The sequence below is a fragment of the Hipposideros armiger genome, unplaced genomic scaffold, assembly GCF_001890085.2.
Source record: "Hipposideros armiger isolate ML-2016 unplaced genomic scaffold, ASM189008v1 scaffold_945, whole genome shotgun sequence".
Taxonomy (NCBI): Eukaryota; Metazoa; Chordata; class Mammalia; order Chiroptera; family Hipposideridae; genus Hipposideros; species Hipposideros armiger.
Window position 1 is genome coordinate 364,288 of NW_017732295.1, and position 7,750 is coordinate 372,037.

A 7,750-nucleotide genomic window follows, 5' to 3' on the forward strand; every position below is an offset into this window, starting at 1 on the left:
CAAGGAAATCCTACTTGAAGGTACAAAAGAAATCACATGTAATATTTTTTCCTAAGTATAGTAGAAGGCAGGTAGATGGTCCCAGCAAAATATACTAAGGCAATAATCTACACTGCTGTTAGTCCCACTTTTTTAAGTTGGAATACTGTATATCTGGCTTTTGGTGGTACTTGAATTTTCCAGTGTATTTTAAAATGTCTTTAGCTTCCTGAATCATATCCATTCTGAAGGTGGATCTCTTGGTGCCTTGGGTTTTCCATAGCGATTATAAAAACCAGTATCTGTGGCTTCTTGGATTTCCTAATATTTGACCTTTATTGTTACTGACAGTAGGTGGAAGTTCTGAACAAGTCTTTGTGTGAGACCTGCTGCTGGATAATCACAATTTTCACTTCCACAGGTTATCAAGCCTTCAGATTTTTTTGTTCAGACTCTTCCTGACTTTGAAGTTCATTCCATTTAGATCTTACAGGTGTATTATATTCACTTGCTAACACAAAAGATTTGGGAGTTCTTTCAGCCAGGGGAGGAGGTGAATCTTTATTAGCATCGACATCCTTTTCAGCACCCAAAGGTATTATTCCTGCCATATCATGTCTAGCAATGGACATCAGCAATACTTGCCTTGTACAAATGCTTTCAACACTAGTGGCATTAGTGGAAATACTAGTTTTATTCTTGGTCCCAGCATCGTCAGAGTTCCTTTCATGTGAGTTCATGTCATCAGAGGGAAGAGGATTAGTAAAACTGAGGAGAGGTCTGAATAGAGGTGAACTGTTAGGATGATCCATAAGATCATGGGTTTCAACTAAAATTGAGGGGCTTGTGGTTAAACTCCCAGTTTTCATTATTTAACCGTGGATGTCTGAGGATTTGCCTTCAGAGGAACAGGGCATGGGTGGGGTATTTTCAGGTCCATGAAATGACCTTATTACTTGCCATTTCTCATCAAGAGGCAAACGGGCTGGCCTTGGAGGTGTGTCTGAATTCTGTGATTCTTCTGGTAGAATACCTGGAACTTTATTTGACTGTGTTGCACGGTGGTCCATGAAAGAATTCTGAGAAATCTCATCAACTTTTAGATCCCCTGAATTCAACTCCTGTGACTTAGAGATTTTATCAGTTACAGAAGGTGAAGATGATTTAATTTTAATTGCATGTCCCATGTTCAAGAGTGTGCTCCCATCAAAACATTTTGGCCCCTCTTGTAGAGGGATCTTTTTTATTAATATGTTACATTTATTTATTTTGACATTCAATGTTATTTTATATTAGTTTCAGGTGTATAGCATAATGGTTAGGCATTTATATAGTTTAAAAGTGATCTTCCTGACTTGTCTGGCAGGAAGTGCCAGTATACCTGGCATCATACATGTTTTGACTGTATTCCCTGTGCTGTATTTTACATCGCCACGACTACTTTGTAACTATCAATTTGTGCTTCTTAATCCCTTCCCTTTTTTCACCCACACCCCAAACCCCCATTCCATCTGGCAATCATCAAAATGTTCTCTGTATCTATGAGTTTCTGTCTGTTTTGTTTGTTTATTTTGTTCTTTAGATTTCACTCATAAGCGAAATCACATGGCATCTGTCTTTTCCTGTCTGACATATCCACTCAGCACAACACTCTCTAGGTCCATCCATTCTGCCCCAGATGGCAAGAGCACATTCCCTTCCATGGCTGAATAATACTCCATTGTATATACATACCACCTCCTCTTTATCCATTCATTGGTCAGTGGACACCCAGGCTGCCTCCACATCTTGGCCGTCATAAACAGTGCTGCAATGAACATATGGATGCACATGTCCCTTCAAAATAACATTTTGGGTTTATTCAAATACCCAGAAATGGGATTACTGGGTGCAGAAGAACATTCTTAATCTCAAAACTTAAATTGTGGTCCAAGTTTTTATCTATCTGTTCAATAGTTGATTCACTTTTCCCTGGAGTTCTGTTGATTTGTTATAATTTCTGTTGAGGTCTGTTAAATGTTGTTCTGATGAAACCATGTGCAACACTGGCTTTGGATGGTATCTTGCTGAGACCTGCTCAGCCCACCTGAGGATGTCTGGTTGATCAGGCCAGATGCCCCCCGAACGGTCCCTGAGAGGACTGGGTGGGAGATAAGAAATAAAAAAGAAGAGAAAAAAGCTAGGAACAGGAGGGACTCAGGCTGTGGGTAGCAGACTGAGACCCAGTTTATTGGAAAGGTCTTTGTTATATAGGCAGTAAGTTCCTCTTTGTAAAGGGGCTTTTGGTAGGGATTTTGTATATAGGCATACAGAAACCAGGAACTAGGGCCAGGGATTTCAGGAGACCTGAAATCCCCCAAGGTATGAGCCTATAGTGAAACTGTAAACAAGCAAATGCGATGGGCTTGAGCAGATGCGGTGAGCTTGAGCAGATGTGGTGGGCTTGCTGTGGGAATGGGTACCTTTGGGGATGTCTCAAGCCTTGCATTAGCAGTTACTAAGCAGACTCTTATTCAGCAGCTCCCTCAGGCATAGGGTCCTGTATAGAGGCATGTAGCCATTTGCCACAGCCTCAGTATCCCCAACTGTCCTCAAGTGGCTCCCAACAGTATCTGTCATTGGAACTAATTTTTCATAATACTTAAAACTCAAGAATTTTTCATAGCACAGTTTTGTTACTGGCCCTTCCAGGGGGTCTAAACCAATGTCCCTCTTCACAGTGCCATTCATGCTAATAGAACAAGCCTGAGTTCAGTAAGGCAGAGCAGAAACTTTATTCTTTCACGGGGAATGGGAAAGGGGGAGCTCATGTTCTCAGGTGAGCTCACCTTCTCCCCCACTGGGGAGGAGTCCTCTGCATTTATAGGCTGTGGCACATGGTGATTAAATTATTTTATGCATGTGTAGTTCTGTTGAACTCAGCCCTTTTACACACGATGCCCTGTCACCATCTTGGTTTTTGTGCTCTGCACCTTGGTCTTTGTGGTGGGGAGTCCTGTTTAGTTCTTGTAAGTAATTATAGCTGGTGACACAGTTTAGGTATTGAGAAATGTTAGGGCCTTTTTGAATGATAGCCTGGTGATAGTTTGAAAAAATATTCTAAGCAGAAGGTAAAATCTTTTTTTTTCAAAGTAGGTTTTATTAGTGTAAAGTCAAATTCCATTTTCAGAAGTTACACTCAGTACCCTAACTCTGAAAAACATCTAACCTATTCCAAGAAGATATGCTGACCAGACATGCTGGTCAAAGTGACAAAGTGAGTAAATTGGAAGCAGGTCCAGACATAACACCGGAAAGAAGAGGAAAAGAAGGCAGAACTAGGGATCAGTATCTTATATTGTGGTCTCTGAGTTTTATTATTTTTTTCATTCATTTATATATATATACACAAAGCTCTCTTTATCCCAATCAAGGAAAAATAAGAGACAAGAAGAAAATTAGGGGTAAGAAAGGAGGTGTCATCTTAGATACAAAAACATTTGAAAATCATGATGCAATGAATGATTCTCATTCATATCAAATATGAATATTAACTGCTGAAGAAATAGAAAACGTTCTTAAGAAGTACTTGAGAAACAATGTAAACATTTACCTGATCAGAGGATTTAAAGAAAAATTATTTCAAATTTTAAAGAAATAATTTTTTGACTTGTTACCTCTTCAAGGGCATTAAAATATGTGGGGGGAAAAATCCCCATTCAAATACTGGCTGAACACTATCAAAAACTTTTAAAACTAACACACACAAAAGAGAAAACAACAAAGTAATCTCACAAATATTTACATTTAGATGCCAAAATCTAAAACCCAATACTAAATTTATCCAGCTGTTTATGAAATAATGAAAGCAGCAGGTTTTCTTTCAAGAATACAAACATAATTCAATATTATGAATTCATTAATATAATTTTTCACATCAGTATATCATAGAAAAAAAATAAAGTGATTATCCCAGAACATGCCAAAATTATTTTGAAAAAAACGCAACATCCATTTTTAGTAAAAGCCCTTTATAAGTAGGAGCGGAAACTAAATGATATCTTCTTTCTCAGACTGGTACAGATTATTTCTCTCAATATGTGATACCTAATAATAAAACTCTAGGANAAAAAAAAAAAATTAAGTCTATAAAAAAAAAGTATAGCACCTTGTGGAGCTGGTCAAATAACTTTATCTAGAAGGTTTCAATATGTTACTAAGTATTAAGATCCCAAAATTATCAAAACACAACTCCAAAAGATGTAAGACTACAGATGTTTGGAGAAGATGTTATTGAGTTAAGAACAGGCTGCATCAGGTTAAACATTTAATACTATATTAACATTTGGGATCTCTAGTTCCATTGAAGAAGTGTGATGATGTTTTGAATAACAGAATCCTAATGTAGAGATAGATATATGAGGGACGTGTGCTCGTAACTTATTAAAATACATATGCATTATTATAAATCTATAAATGTACAAATGTATTTATAATGAAAATAAAATAGCCATGGTGAAAATATCATTGGGCAAATTTTAATTAGGTAGGTAAAAAGCATGAAGACATAGAATTCATGTAATCAATTTCCAAGATTTTCATGGAGCTTAACCTTCATAACTGTGTACACATTGGTCACGTATATTGTGTCTTTTTTGGCATTACGAATACATCAGCTTCTGAGTTACCTTTCTGAGTCTAAGGAATTCATAAGTAGGCCACGTTTATGTAAAGATTCCACCAATTACCTATTTTCAGTAGTGATTCCATCAATGAAGCCTTCCCTGATTTTGACAGAATTTTGCATCCAAATGTCATGTACATTTTTTTAAGCTTAACCTATTAAAGCAAAACTACAAAATAGTCTAGAGAACAAACTGTATGCTTCTTTCCAAGAAACAAAATTGTATTTTATTTAAAGTCAGGGAAATCTTATAAAGTATTACAGCAATAAAAAGCACCCTGGGGTTTCCTGAGCTGATTAGCGTTTACAGTTCACTTGATGATGTGGATTGCACTTAGCAAAAGTGTATCCTGGGTTGCAGTGAGGATGAAATGTGACTCTTTAACATATCTTGTATTCAATATGCTACCCTGATTTTCTTTAATGATATTTCTACTTCAGTTAAATATGAGCAAATGTGTTTCACAGCACTTTTCCAAGATAGCAACTTTGACATTTTTTTTTAATATTTAACAAAGAAATGAACTATACTTTGGAAAGAGGAGGGACCATTTTTTGGCTTTTTGTTTGTTTTGTTTTATTTTTTGTTTTTTGTGACCTGCATAGTCTTTAGTGGTGGTTCATTGCCATCTCATTCTAACCCAAACCCCCGTGTATACACTGATGGGGACCACTGCCCCTCTGCCCATAGCTCGCCCTGAAGCAGTCAAGTCCTTTTAGCCCTAAGAGCTTTCACTGTTTCAAGATGTTGCTCCCTTGCGGCCATCAAGACCAGGTGCCTGTCTCTGCGCTCTGGGGCAGCACATGGCCGTGAACTGCAGCACTGGTCCCTCCTAACAGCCTCCCTTCAAGGTCGTTTTGGCCACGGCGGCAAAGCAGCTCCGCAGGGCCTCGAACTCCTGCGCGCAAAGATCCTTCGTCAGGCGACCGCCCGGGGCCGTGGACTCCTGCACGCACCTGCCATAGGCCACTGCCTCGGGCCCACAGGCCGCCAGGCGCTCGGGGAAGGCGCGGAGGCGGTTTCTCACTCGGATCCACACCACTCCTTCCCTGACATGAGCCGCTCTTCCTGTTTGTTTTTTTTTTTAATGGCAAATCAGATATCTTTATATATATAGATATATAGATATATGTATATATGTATGTATATGTGGGTGACAGTGGTTAGTAAAGTTACATAGGTTTCAAGTGTAGAATTCTGTAATACATCGTCTGTATATTGCATTATGTGTTCACCATCCAGAATCAGTTCTCCTTCCATCACCACATATTTGATCCCATTTACCCTCAACTACTATCCCCTTCCCCCTTATCCTCTGGTAACCACTAAACTGTTGTCTTTGTGAGTTTTTGTTTGTTTGTGTATCTTGTTTCTTTGTTGCTTTCAGTTCTATATTCCATATATACACAATGGAATAGTACTCTGCCATAAGAAAAGATGAAATACTACCATTTGTGACAACATGGATGGATCTTGAGATTGCTATGCTAAGCCAAAGAAGTCAGGAAAAATCAAGAACCGTATGACTTCACTCATACATATATTTATATAGTTTTCTAATNATTGGAGAATTGCTAGAGTCTCAGTGGGGACGAGTCTGAGGCCCAGTCATACAGGGACCCTTACACCTTCATGAGTTGTACCTCCAGGAACTGTGCAGTTTCTAACAGTGAAGAATGGAGACAAATCCCTTTGTGTTTCAGGCAGGGGGAGGGAAAAGTAGCCATTTTCACATAAGCCTGCCCTCAAGAGAAGCTATTTATCAAAGCCTAACCTATGTGGTTTGATTAGAGCCCAGCTGACTTAGGGGGAGGGAAATACCCAACTCCAGCCCACTCTAGATATTTTGTCCCAATAAGAGGGATTGGGTGAGACTGAGAAGCTTGTGAAGTTCACAGTCCAGGGTCACAGGCTCACTGAATGACTTGAGACCTGATCACAGGACTATAGAACACTTCCTTTCCCATCAGCCATCACACCTTACTTACCACCACTTTACTAAAGGCCTATTTACTAGTTTTTTTTCTTTCTTTCTCAGTACATCATGTTTGATTACCAAGAAAAAACTATAAGCCATACTGAAAGGCAAAAAACACAGTTTGAGGATACTGAGCAAGCAACAGAACCAGTTAGATATGGCAAGAATGTTGGAATTATGAGACAAGAAATTTTAAAAAAATCTATGATTAATATTCTAAGAGCTTTAACAGACTAAGTAGACAATATGCAAGAACAGATGGCAATGTAAGCAGAGAGATAGAAAGTAGAGATAAAATAAAAACTTATTTTTCATCTTAACTGATCTAACAGATCACCATTTTTTTCAAAACAAATATAAGAAAATATATTTAATGATTGTAGCTTATGTATAAGTGAAATGAATGACAGGAATGATAAAAGGGAGGAATTAGGGCACTTTTTTTATTATAATGTACTTATACTACCTATGAAGTGTTATAGTGTTAATTGAAAGTAGACTTGAATTAGCTGTAAATGCGTATTGCAATTCTAGGACAACCACTGGGGGAATAAAAAGAGAAGTATAATATACTAAGAAAAAAGGGAAAATGGAATCATGTAAAATGCTCAACACCCTTCAATCAGAAATAGACAAATCAGGCAGAAAATCAGTAAGGACACAGTTGAACTCAAAAGTACCATCATTCAACTGGATATAATTGATATTTATAAACTGCTTTGTTCAATAACAGCAGAATACATATTTTTCTCAAGCTCTTATAGAACACTCACCAAGAAAGGCCTGAGTCATAAAACATCCTGAGTCATAAAACATACCTTAACAAATTTAAAAAAAATAAGAATCAAACATATATCCTCATAGACCACAATGGAATTAAACTATAAATGAATAACAGAAAGATCTATTGGGGAATCCCAATATACACGGAAAATAAATAACACATTTCTAAATAGTACATGGGTCAAAAGAAATCTCACAAAAATGTAAAAATACTTTCAACTAAGTGAAGCTGATAATACAACTAATAAAAACTGGCAGGATGCAGAAAAAGCAGTGCATAAAGGGAAATTTATATCATTGAATCTATATGTTAAAAAAGAAGAAATATTTAAAATCAGTCATCTAA

The 7,750-nt window shown here is 37.5% G+C and overlaps 1 pseudogene; it reads right to left on the reverse strand.

The window, feature by feature from the left end:
* Positions 1-213: 213 nt before the first annotated feature.
* Positions 214-7,437, reverse strand: LOC109375414 (tyrosine-protein phosphatase non-receptor type 12-like; annotated as a pseudogene).
* Positions 7,438-7,750: the final 313 nt, after the last annotated feature.